This window comes from Dama dama, chromosome 18, assembly GCF_033118175.1.
Source record: "Dama dama isolate Ldn47 chromosome 18, ASM3311817v1, whole genome shotgun sequence".
Lineage (NCBI taxonomy): Eukaryota > Metazoa > Chordata > Mammalia > Artiodactyla > Cervidae > Dama > Dama dama.
Genome location: NC_083698.1, coordinates 73,923,954 through 73,946,374, shown reverse-complemented (window position 1 = coordinate 73,946,374; position 22,421 = coordinate 73,923,954). Strand labels below are relative to the sequence as shown.

The 22,421-nt window shown below is 40.7% G+C and overlaps 1 protein-coding gene and 1 long non-coding RNA gene across 8 annotated transcripts in view; one reads left to right on the top strand and one right to left on the bottom strand.

Annotated features, from left to right (window-relative positions):
- LOC133072404 (cytochrome c oxidase assembly factor 1 homolog) overlaps positions 1 to 22,421 on the bottom strand; it is a 92,501-nt gene that overhangs the window by 9,154 nt on the left and 60,926 nt on the right. The gene's annotated exons all lie outside the window — the stretch shown is intronic.
- Positions 1,205 to 20,689, top strand: LOC133072847 (uncharacterized). The gene is made up of 3 exons (XR_009696819.1): positions 1,205 to 1,793; positions 1,892 to 1,943; positions 20,501 to 20,689. It is a non-coding gene; the product is annotated as an uncharacterized LOC133072847 (long non-coding RNA).

The following is a 22,421-nucleotide window of genomic DNA, read 5'->3' as shown; positions in this document are numbered from 1 at the left end:
TTAATGAAGTGAAAATCTCCCGAGAAACTCAAATTCAATTACTCGTTATTGGTTAGTCACTAAGTTATGTCTGACTCTTTGCAACCGCAGGACTGTAGCCCGTCAGGCTCCTCTGTCCATGGGAATTCTCTAGGCAAGAATACTGGAGTGGGTTGCCATTTCCTTCTCTAGGGGATCTTCTTGATACAGGGATCAAACCCACACCTCCTGCATTGGCAGGTGAACTCTTTGTCACCAAGCCACCAGGAAGCCCTCAATTAGCCTACTACATAGCCAAGAAGAACTTTTTCTTTTTTGCTTTACAATTAACCAAGAGGAAAGGGTTGCAACTCATTTTGAAAACTAAGGGATGGTTAGCCACGGGAAGATGTAACAAAGTACAGGCAAGATGTCTCCGGAAAGCAGTCCTAACAGCTCTGCTCTGACACACAAAGGGTGACTTGGGCCCCAGTCGTTTCAAAGTGCTGACCCCCTTGCTAGAGTAATCGAAAGGCGATCTGTTAGACAGCTGCAAGAGCCGGCATAGGGTTGGAGACTACCTCCTGGCTGCTCCCCTCAAGCCCCTGCAGATGAAGGAGGCCTGCAGAAGCCTCACCAGAGGGGTGGACAGAAGAACCCCTGAGGGTTCGAGCCACAGGAGAAACCTGCGCCGGAAGGAGGGAAGCCATCCCACGGTACAATATCAACCTCTGCACATCAGAACCCCGAGGACAGCGCAGGGTCACGTAGCTCTTCCACAGTAGAGCCATAACGTCCGTCTGTCTGACCCTGCAGGCCACAGTCTTTCCACCGAGTGACCAAACGCACGTTACAGATCATACATTTCAGAACAGTCAGATTCTCACACAGGTGGTATGTGCTATCCAAAAGTCACTCTAAAGTTCACGTGTCACTATACCCTCAAGTCATCATTTCAGGGGTCAAGACAGAGAACAGTGACTCAGAAAATACTGGACAGAGGAGAGGCAGGTCTTCCCATCTGCTGAATGACACTGCCCACAATATTGCCACTCTCAGAGGACTACACATCCTTCCAGCCTTTAGAAAATCAAACCATGAGGGGAAGAGAGGCCAGAGGAGGGGAGGAAATCTGACTTAAGAAAATAGACATGAAAAAATTAAGGAAGTAAGAAATAAAATTAAAGTGAAGGAACAAGGAAGGACTAGACCAAAAAAGACCAAAAATAGACAAAAAATAAAAGAAGTAGGACTAGCAAAAAAGAAAACTAAACTTTAAAAGAATAAAATGTAGTATATTTGAGATAAGGCAGACAAAAGAGGCTAAAAACAAAAACCAAAAATACAGCAGCATGCAAATGAATGTGATTAAAAGATTTTTTAAATTAAAAGACTAAATATTCTCACCAAAAATAATTGAAAGCTAAGTGATGGATTTGTTAGAGGGTATCCATTCACAGTGTTTACATTATATATATTAGATCATCACAGTTGTTTATTTTAAATAGCTGACAATTTTATTTGTCAATTATACCGCAATAAAAATGAGAAAGAAAAAAAAAAGGGTGATCATGTTCAAATGAGACCAGGAAGGTGGAGTTCTAGCCCATTACGACTAATGTCCTCATAAGAAGAGGAAGAGATACCAGGGATGCGGGTGCGCAAAGAAAACTGTGTGAAGAGGCAGCAAGAGGGAGACCACCTGCAAGCCAAGCAGACAGGCCTCAGAAGAAACCACCCACCGACACCTGGGGCTTGGTCCCTCAGCCTCCAGAGCTCTGACAGCACAGATTTCTGTTGTTTAAACCCCTTCCCTGAATTAAAAGACTAAGAAGGTAAGCATTTTAAAAGTTAAGCTTTCTAACCAGTTTTGGCTCTGGAGTCTTAGAACAACCAAGTGCTTCTAAAAGAAAACTTTCTATTCTCAACTCAGGATAATCATGAGGAACGCGCCTGGCAGGAGGCAACCTTCCCCCTGGGTTAAGGTGAGTTAGGAATGTTGATAAAAGGCTGTCCAATGTTGATAACAGATTGAAGTTCCTGTTAGTGAGTCCAGGGAAACAATGACTACCTGGAAGAGATCCTGGTGCCGATAAAAAGGACTGTGCTCAGTCACTCAGCTGTTTCTGACTCTGTGACACCATGGACTACAGCCTGCCAGGCTCCTCTATCCATGGAGTTTTCCAGGCAAGGATACTGGAGTGGGTTGCCATTTCCTACTCCAAGGGATCTTCTTGACCCAGGGATTGAACCTGCGTCTCCTGCACTGGCAGGCGGATTCTTTACCACTGACTCACCTAGAAAGCTCCTTAATTTTTTTAAAAAAATAAATGAAATATAGGATGGGGAAAAAAAAATCTAGCTTAAGAGGGCACCAGGCGACCTGACATGAATTTTTAAATCCCATTTAAAACACCTATAAAGACACACACAAGAAAAGACCGAAAGCAGAGCCTACTTCAGAAGTAACATATTACTAAAATCTGGGAGAAAGTTCCACTAACTAGTGTGAAGGAAGACTGAGACACAGTTCAATGGCCAACCGCAGCCCCACCTCTACCTCTGAAGGGTGAGAGCGCAGCTGCCAGGAAGTGCGTGGGAAGAGGGCGCAGCCCTTCACCTCTCTCCACCCCCAGCCCAGGGTTCCTGCGTTTGCAGCAATCCGGAAACAGGCAGCCAGCTCCACACGGGGTGAGCCCTGACAGCCACGATCCCTTCCCCATCCAGAAGTTCTTCTTCTACATCCATTCAGAGGCTACAATCCTAGTCAGTAAAACTTCACACTAAGTAGAGACAGGACTGGCACTGGCAACGATTTACTCCAAGAAATAATATGAAGAAGAGCACTGATTTGGACACATCCTTAGTTGGACGGAGAAGCCTGGTGGGTCACAGTCCATGGGGTCACAGAGTCGGACACGACTGAGCGACTTCACTCACTTTTTAGTTATTGAAAGACACTGCCTGTAAGAACCAAGTAAGATGGGTTTCCCTGGTGGCTCAGACGGTAAAGAATCCGCATGCAGTACATGAGACCTGGGTTCCACTCCTGGGTTGGGAAGATCCCCTGGAGGAGGGCAAGGCAACCCATTCCGATATTCTTGCCTGGAGAATCCCCAGAGGCGGAGGAGCCGGGTAGGCTACAGTTCATGGGGTCACAAAGAGACAGACACGACTGAGTGACTAAGAACACACAAGATGGGAATAAAGAGACATCATGCGAAGAAGGAAACAGAAGAAACTCAGGTAAGATTCCAAGGAAACTTGAAAATGCAACAGCACACTTGACATTAGCGCTGGAGAAAAACAGCAGAATTAACATGACCAGAAAAGCTGAATTCATAATGAGGAAGTTACATTCAAGTCTTCCCAGGGACTGGCCCAGTGGCCCAGTGGTTAAGACTCCATCTTCCAATGCATGGGGCATATGTTTGATCCCTGGTTGATCAGGAAACTAAGATCTCACATGTTATGTGGTGTGGTTAAAAGTTAAAAAAGTTTTTCCAATTAAAAAAGTTGTACAATAAAAGAGCAAAAACAGAGCAAATGACAAATGCCAATTTCAGAACTAAGATCTAACAAACCTGATCATCATCAGTTCAGTTCAGTTCAGTTCAGTCACTCAGTCGTGTCTAACTCTTTGTGACCCCATGAATCGCAGCACGACAGGCCTCCCTGTCCATCACCAACTCCCGGAGTTTACTCAAACTCATGCCTATCAAGTAGGTGATGCCATCCAGCCATCTCATCCTCTGTCATCCCCTTCTCCTGCCCCCAGTCCCTCCCAGCATCAGGGTCTTTTCCAATGAGTCAACTCTTCACATGAGGTGGCCGAAGTATTGGAGTTTCAGTTTCAGCATCAGTCCTTCCAATGAACACCCAGGACTGATCTCCTTTAGGATGGACTGGTTGGATCTCCTTGCAGTCCAAGGGACTCTCAAGAGTCTTCTCCAACACCATAGTTCAAAAGCATCAATTTTTCAGCGCTCAGCTTTCCCCACAGTCCAACTCTCACATCCATATATGACCACTGGAAAAACCACAGCCTTGACCAGACGGACCTTTGTTGGCAAAGTAATGTCTCTGCTTTTTAATATGCTATCTAGGTTGGTCATAACTTTCCTTCCAAGGAGTAAGCGTCTTTTAATTTCATGGCTGCAATCACCATCTGCAGTGATTTGGGAGCCCAAAAAAATAAAGTCAGCCACTGTTTCCATTGTCTCCCCGTCTATTTGCCATGAAGTGATGGGACTAGATGCCATGATCTTAGTTTTCTGAATGTTGAGCTTTAAGCCGACTTTTTCACTCATAACTGCTGTTAAATTGAAGATGAGACAAAACAGAATTATACTAGAAGAAAACAAAATTGAAGAAAGACAAAAATGTACACCATCTTCCAGATCTATTCACCAACCCTCACTGGCAAAAACTTAATATTACAGGGGGAGAAAAAAAATCCAGTACCCTAAAACGGTATACCCATAAATGACAATAAATTTCCTAAGACAAAAGAATAATAACAATAAATTCCTGGGAAGCACTGAGTGTGATCCAAGACCTCTAAAACCAGGAGTTCCCTGGCAATTCAGTGATTAGGACTCAGCACTTTCACTGCTAGGGGCCCTGGTCAAGGAACTAAGATCCCACAAGTCATGTGGTATGGCCAAAAACAAACAAACAAAAACTCTATAGCCAATCAAACTGTGTGAAGACAGAGGAAGTCATTATATATTTGGAAAGAATGCAGATGTTACATAATCTACACAGCCTTCCCGAAACATTATCTAGGAAAAAAGTGTATTAGGAAAGACAGCATGCAATTAATTGGACTTAATTAGGTCTAGATTTAATTAGATCCAATTAACTAGATCTAAAAAATTATTGTTTATACAGTTACAAAATGAATGAAAACATCTAAAACTTTTTAAAAGATATATACAATATTCAAATTTATAACATGGCCTAAAATTTCACATAATATGTATAAAACATAAGTAAAATCATGCTGAAGCCCCCAGTCATCATAACTGATTCCATGGTGCAGCCTGCAAGGCTCCTCTGTCCATAGAATTCTCCAGGCAAAAATACTAGAGTGGATTACCTTTCCCTTCTCCAGGGGATCTTCCCAACCCAGAGACCGAACACAGGTCTCCTGCATTACAGGCAGATTCTTTATCATCTGAGCTAAATTGGAGTACAAGTACTATTATTTTTCTCGATGTTGATACAGAAGTTAACAGAATTAAAAGCATATGCAAATTCACTAAAGGAAGTAAAAGTCTAAGCCCTAAGAACAATACCATGTCAAGTAAAATAATAAATGTGAAGGGTTTAGACTCTCATATTGTGGTAAATAGGCTCTCAGGATGCCCTCAGTGAACCACACCTCCTGGTATTCACACCCTGATACGAACCTGGGCTGGCTCTAGGACTCCTTCAGCCAACAGGAGGAGGCGGAACTGACCCTGTGGCAGTTCTATGCCTCAGCTTTAAGGAGACCTGGCAGCTTTCACTTCAGCACTGTTGGGAGTCCCAAGCCATCATATAAAAAGTATGGCTACTCTGCCCTGCTGCAGAGATCACATAAAAAGAATAAGTGAAGACGCCACTGGTAAGGGAGAGGACTGAGGCTACATAGTAGGTAGACAGATAAACAGACAGTATGCCCCACTGTCCCAAGGACTATCCCTGCACCAAGGCACTAATAACCACATGAATGAGCCTTCATGGACATTCTAGTCCTAGTGAGCCACCAGATGACTGCAGTACCAGCTGAATAACCATGGAACAGAAGAACTATCCAGCCCAACTATAAATCATGAGAGGTAACAAAATAGTTCTAGCTTAAAGCCACTAAGTTTCGAGATGGTTTGTTATGCAGCAACAGAGAACCAAAACATTTTTAAAAAGCTTTTCTAAAAGGATTTTTAAAAACTCAACTCTTTCAAATTTACATTATTTTTAAGAGCAACAATCTAAAATGCAATGAAAGGGTTAAAAACAGAAGACTTGGCATATTCATACAAAAACAAAGCAGAATGGAAACAAAGACTCAGTTCAAGGCAAAAAGCATTAATTGGGATAAAAATAGATAAAAATATAATAGTTATAAAAATTAGTGGCAAACAACACTAAAATATACAGCCAAAAACAACTAAAGATAAAATTTAAAAAACTGAAAACAACCATAGCAGGAGACCAACATGTCATTTCCCATCTTTAACAAATCCAATTAACAAAAAAGCAATCTAGAATAGGGAATTTGAATAATTTTTTTGAACCTTGCAAGGCTCAATGTGTGTGTGTGTAGACACATATTTGAACATATTAAGACTCTGAGGTGTCTTAACAGGCGGCCTTCCTTCCATAAGGCTTTGTGGGACTAATGCAAACATTCGCCTGTTCTCACTGCCCAACCCTGTGACAACCTCCTGGAGAATAAATCTGAATAGCTCATGAGAGGGCAAAACAAGTATAAATCAGTAATTAGATGTCTTAAACCAATTAATCTAAGCCATTGTGGAAATTCATCTCACACTATTACTAGCGGCTAGTATCCTTAATTTTGAAGATAAAATGGTAAAATTTTGAAACTGAGTTTTAAACAAGAAGATGACATAAATCAGCTTAATACCATTTTCATTAAGAATAAAACAAACTAGAAATGTTAACAATGGTTATCCATTCAATCAACAAATATCTGTCATCCAAAATACCAAGCACTATATTGTGCACTGGAAATACAGTAGAAAGCAAGACAGTTGTTTGTGGATTTTACACTGTAGTGGGAGGAGATATACAATAACCAATAAGACTATTTTAGTTAGTGATGAATACTTTTGGAAAAAATAGTATGTCAAGAGAATGAGAAGACAAGCCACAGACTAGGAGGAAATATTTGCAAATGACATATCTGATAAAAGACCTTTATCTAAAATATACAAAGAACTCATAAAACTCATTAAGAAAATGAATTAATTAAAAATGGGCAAAATTTTTTAACAGTTCAACAAAAAGAAATACAGATGACATAAGCATTCAAAAGACACTCAATGTCAAATGTTACTAGGAAATTACAAATTAAAAGAACAATGAGATACCATATGTATCTATTAGAACTACTAAAATCCAAAACACTGGCAACACGAAATGCTGGATGTGGATCAACCATTGCTGGTGGGAGTGTACATCCACTTTGGAGGACTGTTTGACAGTTCCTTACAAAACTATGCTACTCACTCACTCACGTGCAACATAAACGTGACATGCTAGAGTATGAAAATGGGAAAGAGCAGCTTTAGCTGTGGAGTGAGGGAAGGCCTCTCTGCCAAGTTCTGAGTTGAGACTGAAGGAGTAATCTGAAAACTAAGGGAAGGGCTAAGGCCCTAAAGCACCCACCAGCTTGGTTTGTTCAAAGCAGCAGGAAGCAGACTAGTGCGGTAAACGAGGGTGGGCAGGGTCTTCACCACATAAAGCTTTGTAGGGTATGGTATTGAGTTTGAATTTTATTCCAAGTATAATGAGAAACTGCTGAAGATTTCTATCAGGTTTTTTAGACTTCTCTAGGAGGGGAGAGAAGGAAGGAGAAAGTCTAGTTACAAGTCTGTTGCAGCAGTCCACACTGAAGATGATGGCACTGCTGGTGGCAGTGGAGAGGCAGAGGCAAGAGGTGTCTGAGAGGAAGCAAAGTAACAAGGGAGAAGGACAAGGCGCGTAGCAGACTGACTTCACAGAATCTATCATTACACTCAAACCTCTTCACAAATACTTTGAGCATTCAAAACTACGATGCAGTTAGAATTTAGAAATGATAAAAACGAGTCTTGGGAGAAAGCTTTAAACAGTAAACTAGGCTTTTGGATAGCAGCCATCCTGACTGGCGTGTAATGGTACCTCATTGTGGTTTTGATTTGCATTTCTCTAATAATGAGTGATGTTGAGCATCTTTTCATGTGTTTGTTAGCCATCTGTATGTCTTCTTTGGAGAAATGTCTGTTTAGTTCTTTGGCCCATTTTTTGATTGGGTCATTTATTTTTCTGGAATTGAGCTGCAGGAGTTGCTTGTATATTTTTGAGATTAATCCTTTGTCTGTTTCTTCATTTGCTATTATTTTCTCCCAATCTGAGGGCTGTCTTTTCACCTTACTTATAGTTTCCTTTGTAGTGCAAAAGCTTTTAAGTTTCATTAGGTCCCATTTGTTTATTTTTGCTTTTATTTCCAATATTCTGGGAGGTGGGTCATAGAGGATCTTGCTGTGGTTTATGTCGGAGAGTGTTTTGCCTATGTTCTCCTCTAGGAGTTTTATAGTTTCTGGTCTTACATTTAGATCTTTAATCCATTTTGAGTTTATTTTTGTGTATGGTGTTAGAAAGTGTTCTAGTTTCATTCTTTTACAAGTGGTTGACCAGCTTTCCCAGCACCACTTGTTAAAGAAGTTGTCTTTTTTCCATTGTATATCCTTGTCTCCTTTGAAGGTGTCCATAAGTTCGTGGATTTATCTCTGGGCTTTCTATTCTGTTCCATTGATCTATATTTCTGTCTTTGTGCCAGTACCATACTGTCTTGATGACTGTGGCTTTGTAGTATAGTCTGAAGTCAGGCAGGTTGATTCCTCCAGTTCCATTCTTCTTTCTCAAGATTACTTTGGCTATTCGAGGTTTTTTGTATTTCCATACAAATTGTGAAATTATTTGTTCTAGTTCTGTGAAAAACACCGTTGGTAGCTTGCAACAAGCAATAAATGCTGGAGAGGGTGTGGAGAAAAGGGAACCCTCTTACACTGTTGGTGGGAATGCAAACTAGTACAGCCGCTATGGAGAACAGTGTGGAGATTTCTTAAAAAACTGGAAATAGAACTGCCATATGACCCAGCAATCCCACTTCTGGGCATACACACTGAGGAAACCAGATCTGAAAGAGACACGTGCACCCCAATGTTCATCGCAGCACTGTTTATAATAGCCAGGACATGGAAGCAACCTAGATGTCCATCAGCAGATGAATGGATAAGGAAGCTGTGGTACATATACACCATGGAATATTACTCAGCCGTTAAAAAGAATTCATTTGAACCAGTTCTAATGAGATGGATGAAACTGGAGCCCATTATACAGAGTGAAGTAAGCCAGAAAGATAAAGAACATTACAGCATACTAACACATATATATGGAATTTAGAAAGATGGTAACGACGACCCTTTATGCAAAACAGAAAAAGAGACACAGAAGTACAGAACAGACTTTTGAACTCTGTGGAGAAGGTGAGGGTGGGATGTTGCGAAAGAACAGCATGTATATTATCTATGGTGAAACAGATCACCAGCCCAGGTGGGATGCATGAGACAAGTGCTCGGGCCTGGTGCACTGGGAAGACCCAGAGGAATCGGGTGGAGAGGGAGGTGGGAGGGGGGATCGGGATGGGGAATACGTGTAAATCTATTGCTGATTCATGTCAATGTATGACAAAACCCACTGAAAAAATAAATAAATAAATAAATAAAAAAGAAAAACAAAACAGTAAACTAGGATTCCTAAAATGTGAACATTGACATTTCAGGAATCCGTGAACTAAAATGGACGGGAATGGGCGAATTTAATTCAGATGACCATTATATCTACTACTGTGGGCAAGAATCCCTTTAGAAGGAATGGAATAGCTCTCACAGAAAACAAGAGTCTGAAATGCAGTACTTGGATGCAATCTCAAAAATGACAGAATGATCTTGGTTCATTTCTAAGGCAAACCATTAACATCACAGTAATCCAAGGCTGTGTCCCAACCTCTAATGCTGAAGAAGCTGAAGTTGAATGATTCTATGAAGACCTACAAGACCTCCTAGAACTAACACCAAAAAAAAAATGTCCATTTCATCATAGGGGACTGGAATGCAAAAGTAGGAAGTCAAGAGATACCTGGAATAACAGGCAAGTTTGGCCTTGGAGTACAAAATGAAGCAGTACAGAGGTTAACAGAGTTTTGTCAAGAAAACACACTGGTCAGAGCAAACACCCTCTTCCAACAAGACAAGAGACAGCTCTACACATGGACATTACCAGACGGTCAGTACCAAAATCAGACTGATAATATTCTTTGCAACCAAAGATGGAGAAGCTCTGTACAGTCAGAAAAAAAAAAAAAAAAAAAAAAAGACCTGGAGCTGACTGTGGCTCAGATCACTAGCTCCTTACTGAAAAATTCAGGCTCAAAATGAAGAAAGTATGGAAAACCACTAGGCCTTTCATGTATGACCTAAATTAAATCCCTTATGATTATACAAGGACTTCCCTTGTAGCTCAGTATAAAGAATGTGCCTATAGTGCAGGAGACCCGGGTTCGATCCATGGGTTGGGAAGATCCCCTGGAGAAGGAAATGGCAACCCACTCCAGTATCCTTGCCTGGAAAATCTCATGGACACAGGAGCCTGGTGGGCTGCAGTCCATGGGGTCCCAAAGAGCTGGGCACAACTGAGCAACTAACACTTACTTACTTTACAATTATACAGTGGAGGTGATGAATAGATTCAAGGGACTAGATCTGGTACACAGAGTCCCTGCAGAACTATGGACAGAGGTTTGCAACATTGTACAGGAGGTGATGGCCAAAACCATACCCAAAAAAAGGAAATGCAAGAAGGCAAGGTGGTTGTCTGAGGAGGCCTTACAAATAGCTAAGAAAAAGAGAAGCAAAAAGCAAAGGAGGAAGGGAAAGATATACTCAACTGAATGCAGATTTACAAAAAATAGCAAGGAGAGATAAGAAAGCCTTCTTAAGTGACCAATGCAAAGAGAGAGAGGAAAACAACAGAATGGGAAAGACTAGAGATCTCTTCAAGAAAACTGGAGATACCAAGGGAACATTTCAAGCAAAGATGGGCACAATAAAGGACAAAAACAGCAGGAACCTAACAGAAGCAGAGGATATTAAAAAGAGGTGGTAAGAATACACAAAAGAACTGTACAAAAAAGCTCCTAATGACCTAGATAACTATGATGGTGTGGCCACCTAGAGCCAGACATCCTGGAGTGTGAAGTCAAGTGCACCTTAAAAAGCACTACTACGAATGAAGCTAATGGAGGTGATGGAATTCCAGCTGAGCTATTTCAAATTCTTAAAAGATGCTGCTGCACTCATTATGCCAGCAAATTTGGAAAACTCAGTGGTGCCCACAGGACTGGAAAAGGTCAGTTTTCATTCCAATCCCAAATAAAGGCAATGCCAAAGAATGTTCAAATTACTGTACAATTACACTCATTTCACATGCCAGCATGATTATGTTCAAAATTCTCCAAGCTAGGCTTCAACAGTACATGAGGCCAAGAACTTTCAGATGTACAAGCTGGATTTAGAAAAGGCAGAGGAACCAGAGATGAAATTGCCAGCATATGCTGGATCATAGAAAAAGCAAGGGAATTCAAAAAAAACATCTACTTCTGCTTCACTGACTATGCTGAAGCCTTTGATGCTGTGGATCACAACAAACTGGAATATTTTTAATGAGATGGAAATACCAGACCACCTTTCCTGCCTCCAAAGAAACCTGTTATACAGGACAAGAAGCAAGAGTTAGAACCAGATATGGAACAATGGACTGCTTCAAAATTGAGAAAGGAGTTCATCAAGGATGTATATTGTCACCCTGCTTATTTAACTTACATGTAGAGTACACCACATGAAATGTTGGGCTGGATGAATCACAAGCTGGAATCAAGACTGCAGGGAGAAATATCAACAACCTCAGATATGCAGATGATACCACTTTAAAGATAGAAAGTGAAGAGGAACTAAAGAACCTTGTCATGAAGGTGAAAGAGGAGAGTGAAAAAGCTGGCTTAAAACTCAACATTCAAAAAACTAAGATCATGGTATCTGGTACTATCACTTCATGGTAAATAGATGGGGAAAATGTCAGATTTCATTTTCTTGGGCTCCAAAATCATTGTGATGGTAACCGCAGCCACAAAATTAAAAGACGCTTGCTCCTTGGAAGAACAGTTATGAAAAGCCTAGACAGTGCATTAAAAATCAGACACATCACTTTGCCAACAAAGGTCTGTATAGTCAAAGCTAAGGTTTTTTCAGTAGTCATGTGTGGATATGACAGTTGGGCCATAAAGAAGGCTGATTGCCAAAGATTTGACACTTTCAATCTGTAGTGCTGGAGAAGACTCTTCTAAGAGTTCCTTGGACAGCAAGGAGATCAAACTGGTTAATCCTAAAGGAAATCAACCCTGAGTATTCATTGGAAGGACTGATGCTGAGCTGAAGCTCCAATACTTTGGTCACCTGATGTGAAGAGCCAACTCATTGGAAAAGCCCTAATGCTGGGAAAGATAGAGAGCAAGAGGAGAAGGGGGCCACAGAGGATGAGATGGTTGGATGGCATCACTGACTCAATGGACACGTGTTTGAACAAACTCAGGGAGATGGTGAAGGACAGAGAAGCCTGGCATGCTGCAGTTCATGGGGTTGCAGAGTCGCACACAACTTAGCAACTGAACCACAAGGATTCCTAAATCTGACTGCTTGTGATGTCTCATCTATTTAAACAAAATACATTTCAAGACCATTATACCAAAGATCTGAAAACACAGCAAGAAGATAACAGTATTTTCCAGCATCCAAAACTTCAAATAACAGACTGATTCATAACTATTTTCCAAGTCTGAGTAAGGTAAACCCTATAAAACAGCTACTTCAGCATTTCTATTTAGATCTCCCATTTTATGAAAAGAAAGTAAAATAATTTGTTATGGGGGATTAGATGATTTAGAATCTGGGAGGCCTGTGGTCTACTCTACCATTCCTGAAATCCTCCCCTTATTTGCACAAACTCAATTCTCTACCTGTTCCTTTTACCTCTCTGGCCAGTCCCTTCAGTTTCTTATGTCAATCTGTAGTCCTCTAGCCATCCTATATTCTCCTTTATTCTATGTTATGGACAGAACATGCCCTCCCACGCCCCACTCACCACATTCATATGTTGAAGCCTTAATACTCAGAATGTAATTATATTTGAAAATAAGGTCTTTAAAGAGGTAATTAGGGCTTCCCTGATAGCTCAGTTGGTAAAGAATCCGCTTGCAATGCAGGAGACCCTGGTTCGATTCCTGGGTCAGGAAGATAGGCTGGAGAAGGGATAGGCTACACACTCCAGTACTTTGGGGCTTCTCTTGTGGCTCAGCTGGTAAAGAATCCTCCTGCAATGCAGGAAACCTGGGTTTGATCACTGGGTTGGGAAGATCCCCTGGAGAAGGGAAAGGCTATCCACTCCAGTATTCTGGCCTGGAGAATTCCATGGACTGTATAGTCCATGGGTCGCAAAGAGTCAGACACAACTGAGCGACTTTCACTTTCTTTTTCACTTCAAAGAGGTAATTAAGTTAAAATGAGGTCTTTAGGGTAAGCCCTAATCCAATAATGACTGGTGTCCTCATAAGATGAAATTTGTACAGGGACATGTAGGCAAACAGACGAAGGACTGAGTGAAGGCAAATGGAGAAGGTGGCCATCTACAACCAAAGGAGAGAGGTCTCAGAAGAAACTAAAATTGGTTACACCTCTAGAACTGTAAGGAAATCCATTTCTATTGTTTAAGCCACCCAGGCTGTTGTGTTTTGTCATGACTGTCATAGCAAACTAACATACACCATTTCCCCTCTTCCACCAAATTCCATTCCCATCAAAATCTTCACCTAAAATGTTATCCAGTGACTTGAGTCTGGGTCTACTAAGATTCCTAAATTTCTATCTCTAGGCCAGGCATCCCTGGGGGCTTAAACTAAATCTCTCTTAAACACTTACCCATATCCCTAAGTGAGCTCCTTTCCCTACCGCTCCTCCCCATGCCAGCTCTCCCTTACCTGAATTCCCTACTGCAGTGGATGGAACCAACACAGGCAGTTCCTGCAGATAAGTAAGGTATCCAGAAGTCATCTTCATAGAAACGAAAATAGCTACCACATATTTACTAAACATGTGAGAGCTTTACACACATCTCAAAGAAACCAGAACATTCATATAATGATGCTAGGGTATAACCACCATGGACAACTATTTGACAGTATCTATTAAAGTGTACAGGTACACACCCAATAAGTCAGAAATCCCACTCCAAGATACACAGAAAAACATACACACATACATCAAAAAGCACATACAAGAATGTTCATAGCCATATTATTTATATTAGGCCCCAAATAAGAATGTCTGCAATGATGAATGGAGAATAAAACAGCAATGAAAATGAACGAGAATAAACCTTAGAAACACCGTACTGAGCAAGAGAAATCTGGATCCTAAACATTGCACACTGAATAATTATCTGCACATAAAATGTCTTTCCTCCCCAAACGGTGCGTGCATGTGTGTGTGTGTACACATGCACGCATGGTAAAAAAACACACAACATACGATGACATCAGCAATAAGGCACAATAACAGACCCCAGCTTCCATCTCCCAACAAAGAACAATTAGCCAGCTATCCATAAAAGAAAATACCTCCTGGAGAAGGAAATGGCAACCCACTCCAGTATTCTTGCCTGGAAAAGTCCATGGACAGAGGAGCCTGGCGGGCTGAAGTCCATGGGATTACATGACTGAGCATGTGTGCACGAGGGTGGAGGGAGATGGGTTGGTAGCAATAAAGTAGTAGAACTTAAAAAAGAAAAAGAAAGAAAATACCTCCTGGAGAGTTCATAGATTCACCTAAGAAGCGTCAGCAACATAGTAGAAAAAAAAAGTCTGAGAAAAACTGCACATAAAAGGTAAAAAAGATTGATTTGCCTTTACCAGCCCATCCCCAGGCCTGCCCTGCTCAGTGCCAAGAGGGAACTTCCCCATGGGAGAGAGTTCTCCTTACCAGGAAAAGGGAAGCAGGTGAGCGACCAGCTTTCACAGCCTTCCAGGGCACTGCACGTAGGACCTGCTGCAGTTTCACCGCAGCAGAGACTAGCAAAGCTGACCTGTACAGAGAGGGCTCAGAAAGGGAGGAAGGCCATGTGGCAGGAGTAACACAGTTCCCAGCGGCCTCATCTGCAGAGGATCCCAGCAGCCTTCACTTCTGAGGACAACAACAGGCTTGTGGACACTGCAGATCTGGCATCCTCATCCCTGAGGACCTCACTGTGGACCCCAGCAGATGGCTCCAGGCAGGACCCCAGTAGCTTTCACAGCTGACAAAACCAATAGCCAGTACAGCCACTGTGGACCCCCTGCCGGCTTCACCACTGAGATTCTCACCCATAGGTTTTTTCATATTCACAGTCAACAGGGCCCATGTCCCTCCCCATTCCTTCCCCCAACCTCCTGCTTGAGCCCAGAATCCTCCCCAGCAGCCGACTCTGGCTGCTACTGCTACACGCAAGCAAGGCACCAGCCTGCCCCACGGCTAGTCCTGGCAGCCACACGCGTACACATCAACAGGCAAGGCCCACGTAAGACTCTGACTCCTGTCACTGGTCTGCACAGCTTCACACGCCGGCATCTAGCCCCTGGAAGCCACTGGCCCCAGTTCCTGTCACAAGCCTCCAATGTCATGTACATGACTGTGGCAAGGCCCTGAAGCCACACAAGTGTATGCTGACAGCCCAGGTCCCCACAGCTGCTCAAGCACCCAGAGCAGACCCAACTCCAGTCACTAGCCTGCGCTTACATGTGCCCAAGATTGTCCCAGAAGCCACACCCTTATCCTCAACCACCTTGATTCCAGATGTTGTCGTTCAGTCGCAAAGTCAGGTCCAACTCTCTGCCTCCACATGAACTGTAGCCTGCCAGGCTCCGCTGTCCACAGGATTTCCCAGGCAAGAATACTAGAGTGGGTTGCCATTTCCTTCTCAGGGATCTTCCTAACCCAGGGATCAAACCCATATCTCCTGCATTGGCAGGAAGATTCTTTACCACTGAGCCACCAGAGAAGCCAAGATTCCATATACCAGCTCCCAAAGTTATGCATGCCGCCATGGCTAGGTCCTACAGATTTAGAAGTAAACTCTTCTAACAGCCAGGTCTCCTAGAGCTGGTCCCAGACCCTGCTACTCTGGCCTTGCATTGCACATGTATCTCCAGCCAATCCTGCCCACACAGGCACCTGCAGCAGCCCTCACACTCAAGCATGCACATCCCACCAACTCTGGCCACACCAGGCCGCCACCACCACAGCCTGTCCTGGAACCTAACTGCTGGATCTACAGGCATTGCTGAGGACCTCGGGTGCCTCTGAAACCACAGTAGACTGCCTCTGGCTCTCAGCAAGGGTCACACAGTTGTCATGACTGCTTGAACTCACAAGATACCACATACCATGGGGCCTAGAGATGCCATACATTTGGCACCTTGCACCACTGGACCCAAGTTTATAATGCAGTCCAGTGGGCCCCTACCTGGAGGTGAATGTCTTTCCTTAGTGAAATCAGTCCATAAAAGCTATGAATACAGAGATTCATAGACTTTGAATACAGAGATACCCATTCAAGGCTACAACTGTCAGAAAGAAACAAGGAAAAATAAACCAAACACACACACACAAAAACAGTAAAATTCCAGTACCTGACCCCCCTGCAAAATGGAGACAGATAAACTACCTGACAAAGAACTCAGAGAACTACAAGAGATGACACATGAACAATTTAATGCAATCAGGAAAATCATACAAGAACAAAATGAGATGTATAACAAAGAGATAGAAAACCTAAAAAAGTACCAAACAAATTTTGGAGCTGATGAATACAATCACTGAACTAAAGAATTCAACAAGAGCTTTAACAGCAGACTAGATCAAACAGAAAAAACAATCAATGAACTCAAAGACAGGTCATTTGAAAGTATCCAGTGAGAGACATGAAAATAAAAAAGAATGAAAAGGAATGAAGAAAGCCTACAGAACTTACAGGACACCATGAGAAGAAATAATGTATTAAGGGAGCCCCAAGAGAAGAGACAGAGAAAGAGCTGAAAGCTTGTATAAAGATAAAATGGCAGAGAACTTTCCAAATTTGGACATCTGAGTTCTTGAAGCTCATAGGTCTCCAAACAATTCAATCAAAAGATACCTTCTCCATGATACATTATAATAAAGCAGTCAAAAAGTTAAAAATAGAATTACCAAAATATCCAGTAAATCCATTTCTGGGTATATATCCAAAGAAATGAAAATAGGTTATTTAAGAGATATATGTACACCCATGTTTAATGCATCCTTATCACTATAGGAAAACAACCTAAGTACTTGTCAACAGATGAATGGATAAAGAAGATATGGTAGGCATGTATGTATATAATACCATAAACACACAATGGAATATATTTAGCCATGAGAAAGGAAACCCGACCATTTGTGACAACCTGGATGGACCTTGAGGACATTATGCTAAGTGAGATAAACCAAAGACAAAGGCAAATACAATATGTCATCACTTATATCTGGAATCTAAAAAAGCCAAACTCTAAACAATAGAGAGGAAATTGGTAGTTACCAGGGAATTTAGGATTGCAGACTAGGACAGACTACATTGCTTAAGGGCACAAACATACAGCAAGTAGCAAAAAGTCCTAGATATCTAATGAATAGTATAGTAAATATAGTTAACACTATTGTATCATAATCAAACTTGCTAAGAGGCTAGATCTTAATTATCTAACTACTTAAAGAAACTATAATTATGTGATGTAACAAAGGTGCTAAACACTGCTACAAAGACAATCATTATAGTATAAAAATAAATCCAATCAATATGTTGTATACTTTAAATTTACAGAATGTTGTACGTCAAGTATACTTTTAAAAAAGATAATAACAACTGTTGGTAAGGGTGTAGAAAAACTGAAACTTTTATATACTGCTTATGAAAATATAAAAAGTAAAGTTGTTGGGGAAAATAGTTTGGAAGTTCCTCCAAATGTTAAACATAGAATTACCAAATAACTCAGCAACTACTCTCCGAGGTGTATACCCAAAAGAACTGAAAACGGGCATTCAAACAAAACTTACACAAGTTTAAACTGGGACAAAATAATTCCTATACCCTAACTACTCAAGAAATAGTATCCAGAAAATAAATCTTACAAACCAATTAAAAAAAAAAAAAAGCAAACAACCCAAAAGAAAAAATGAGCAAGAAACATAAACAGACATTCCACAGAGGATTTATGACAGTTAACACTTGAAAGTGTTTGATCCCATTAGTTTTCATTATTCATTAGTTTTTCTCATTAGTTTTAAGACCACAGACTAATACTGCATATCCATTAGAAATGCAAAAATCAAGAAATGTTAAGTGTTGGCAAGGATTCAGATTATGGGAACACTCATATACTGCTGATGGAATGTAAACCGGTACAACCACTTTGAATCACAACTTTGGATATCATATAAAATTCAGCATGTACATATTCTAAAACTCAATAATAGTAGCATTGCTCAAAAGGGCAAAAAACTGGAAACAATTCAAACGCTCATAGAAAGACAAATAAACATATGGTATATTAGCAGAAACGCATATTAGACAATAATAAAAATGAATGACTTACCATTAAAGGCAACATTAGAAACATGATTATTCAAAAAAAAAAAGCAAAAATACATAACATTTTTGTAAGGCCTCAAAAATAAGCAAAACTAGACTACGTGCGTGCATACATGTGCACTCAGTTGTGTCTAATTCTTTGCAACCTCATGGACTGTAGCCTCCAGGCTGCTCTGTCCATGGGATTTCCCAGGCAAGATACTGAAGTGGGCTGCCATTTCCTCCTCCAGGGATCTTCCTGACCCAGGGATCAAACCCGCACCTCTTGTGTCTCCTGCATTAGCAGGTGGATTCTTTACCACTGGTGCCACCTGGGAAGCCAAACTATATATTTGTAATACATATAATATATAACTCACAAATTTGTAATTTTTAAAACTTACTTTAAAAAGGCAAAGAAATGATAAACAAAATCAAAGATAGTAATATTTCTGGTGGGAAGGTTAGAGGGTAGAAGGGTAGTGGAGTTTTGTAAAACTGGACCTCGACTATCTTAAGACCTCTAGCTGGACCTGAGAATTAAACTGACTCCAGACAGGTTAAAAGAAGAAACAGACAGGTTAAAAGAAGAAAAAATTATATTAGAACTATGACACTATGAAAGAAGAAAACACATTTTTTCATGTACATGTAAGTGTCCACAAGAAAATGAAGATCCCTCAAATTGGCAAAACCTAAGTGCTTACATACTAGATGAACAAACAGAAGCAACTGTGAGAAAAGAGTAGAGACAGGAGTCATTTTTACAAGGTTTGTTTGTCAGTCTCAACCTCTGGCTCCAGTGATAAAAATGTTTCCTCTTGGTATGGTATGGAAGGCATCTTTCACTTGCAGAAGAGTTTTATCTTCTGCTTTCAGGAAGAATGGGGCGGGGTGGGACAGGGGGAGGGGGCTGTGGTGAGAACATTCTTCTTGCACCTGTCATTTTTTTAAGTGCATTTAGCTCAAAATAATCCTTATGCCAAAGCGGTATATTTTGCCATTTCTTCAATAGTATTCTCACATTGTTCTTACTCTGGGTGATCAGCTCACAAAAATTCATAACTTATATATGTGACATGTAGATTCTTTGCCATGTCTTGAATGATACATATTTTTAAAATATAAAAAAATTTAATATAAAATAATTATATATTACCTCTATGCCAAAAATATAGTAAATGACCAAGAAATATTAACTATTTTTATTGTGAGGGGAAAGTATTTACATAAAAGTATAACAGAATTCAATCATATATATGCTGCATGGTCTCAATAAAACAGGACTTATTTTTATGTTTAAAGAATAACTTGAGGAAATAAATCAAAATGCTCCCAATGATTCCTTCTGGAAAATGAGAGGCAGAGTAAATAAATTACTTCTTTCTGGATCTTTAAGCTTAATTGTATTTACAAATCTGCTGCGTTAAGCATGCTTAAATTACTAAGAGTGACAGCAGAACCAAATAGAACAATCAATGCATATAATGTCTGACATATTATGCAATTAATCTGTCACAATAATAAATTTAAATATCTCATGTCTTCAGTATTATCCAAATACTAAATGGTTTTGCTTTGCCATTTTATTCTAGCAATAAACACCTACATAGGATATATTCTAAAGGTCCCACACAGTCCCACGTGCTACTCTACAAAGCTTATCTAATTCTCACTCAGCCATCTCAAAAAGACATTGCAGAAACACAGAAGCAGGGCTAAATACCCACTCCATTCTTCATTTGGTCTTTGTGGGCCTTTATTACCCCAGTTGTAAGCCCAAACAGTACTGTTATGAAGAATAATGGAGCTTATACCATAAAAGCAATGTGCACTCTGTAAAGGGCAAGACAGCTTTGAGTTAACTCTTGTCCTCCTATATTTGAAATATCTTGGGGGCATAATCAGGTCTTTGTAATCCCAGTAACTATCAAGAGTTTCTGAAATAAAAAAGAGGATCAATAATGGCTTCTTAAATAGAATTTTTAAATGTCTTCCTCTTCCTCCATCCTGTAATAGTTCTGACACTTCTGTTTTATAGATTATAAATCTTCAATGATTAAGATGGTTTTTGATAAAAACCAAAACTATTCTCAAAACTCAGCTGAGTGAACCTTCCTTCTGCTTTATGTGTTGTACCTTCCTAAAAAACTGTGAACCTGCAAGGAGAAACTGTGTTACTTGTCTTGGATTCAATTGAATACAACGCGTGGCAAGTGGTAAGCATTTAATATATAACCAAAATTCTTTCTTTCTTGTTCCAAAAAGGGAAAGGGCTTTATAAAGCTTGATAGCTTTAAGGAAATGTTGGAGTAATCACCCTAAATATATAAAATTGCTGATGATCAAATTGCTGTGGGCAATTTGAGAATAAGCCACTCCTTGTGTTATAAAAGAAAGAATGAATATAGCAACATGCTTTGTCCATGATTTCAGCCTGACGTAATCCTAAAATTGGAGAGTGTGATTTGTGACACATGGACCTGAGTCAAGGGCAAGTTTTCCTTAATGAATAGGCTTTACTGAATTAGTCATTGAGGGAGTAAATATGCACAACCCAGTATCAGGGCTTATCTGCAGGACTTACAAGGGCAGACTTCCCGTGACCATTCTAACACTCTGCTCTTCAGCCCACACTGCGCTCTCTCCATAGCTGAACCATGGCACAAGTATCAGGTACGTTAAAACTGTTGACAAACTGATAAAATGTCTTGGTTGAAAGCAATTTTAAAAGTTAAAGGTCATTAGTCAATTTTTTTCCCAACAAATATTACACAGATATTTTTTCAGATACCCTCCTACTAGAATAGCCTTTCATGTTTTTTTCTTCTCCAACACACATAATATATGACATTTACAAGTGCAAATACTCTACCAGGCTATAGAATAAATAAGTACATTCACTATATTTTAACACCATCTCTTTCTCCTCTCTCATGGAAGCAAGAAACAATAAAATTACATGTAAATCCACCCAAATTCGTATTGTAAAAGTAATTACAAATTTTAATTCAATTCTTAGATGTAACAAATTACCTGCTAAATGCCTGACGACCAATTACTACTGTGAATTAAAGGGGATAATGGGATTCCCTGGTAGCCCAAGTGGTGAAGAATTCACCTGCAATGCAGGAGACCCCAGTTGGATTCCTGGGTTGGGAAGATCCCATGGAGGAGAGTATGACAACCCACTCCAGTATTCTTGCCTGGAGAATCCCCATGGACAGATAGGCCTGCGGGCTACAGTCCATGGGGTCACAAAGAGTCAGACACGACTGAGCAACGAAGCACACACACATGCAATGTCACACAGAAAGGTTACACTTTGGGGGTGAAAAGTACCACTGGTACATAGTTCAAGAGGATTCACAGGAAAAAAATTTGTATCAAGGAATCCTATAATGAATTTGAACAAAGTCAAGTGTTATAAAAATCTGAATAAAATCATTACTGCACTACTCAACAGATCTCTGATAATTACTACCTACGAATACTGACTGATTCTAGCTCTCACTTCTGGGAACCCTATACTTGCCTATTCACGTGCAAAGAAGAAATTTTTAAAAGAAATAAAAAAATGAGCAGTAAAGGGAACGCTCTTGCACTGTTGGTGGGAAGGTAAACTGATACAGCCACTATGGAAGACAGTATGGAGATTCCTTAAAAAACTAGGAATAAAACCACCATGAAGTGAAGTTGCTCAGTCATGTTCAACACTTTGTGACCCCATGGACTGTAGCCCACCAGGCTCCTCCATCCATGGAATTTTCCAGGCAAGAGTACTGGAGTGGGTTGCCATTTCCTTCTCCAGGGGATCTTCCCAACCCAGGGATCAAACCCAGGTCTCCCGCATTGCAGGCAGACGCTTTACTGTCTGAGCCACCAGGGAAGCCCCCAGACCACCATATGACCCAGCGACCCCACTCCTAGGCATGTACCCTGAGGAAACCAAAATTCAAAGA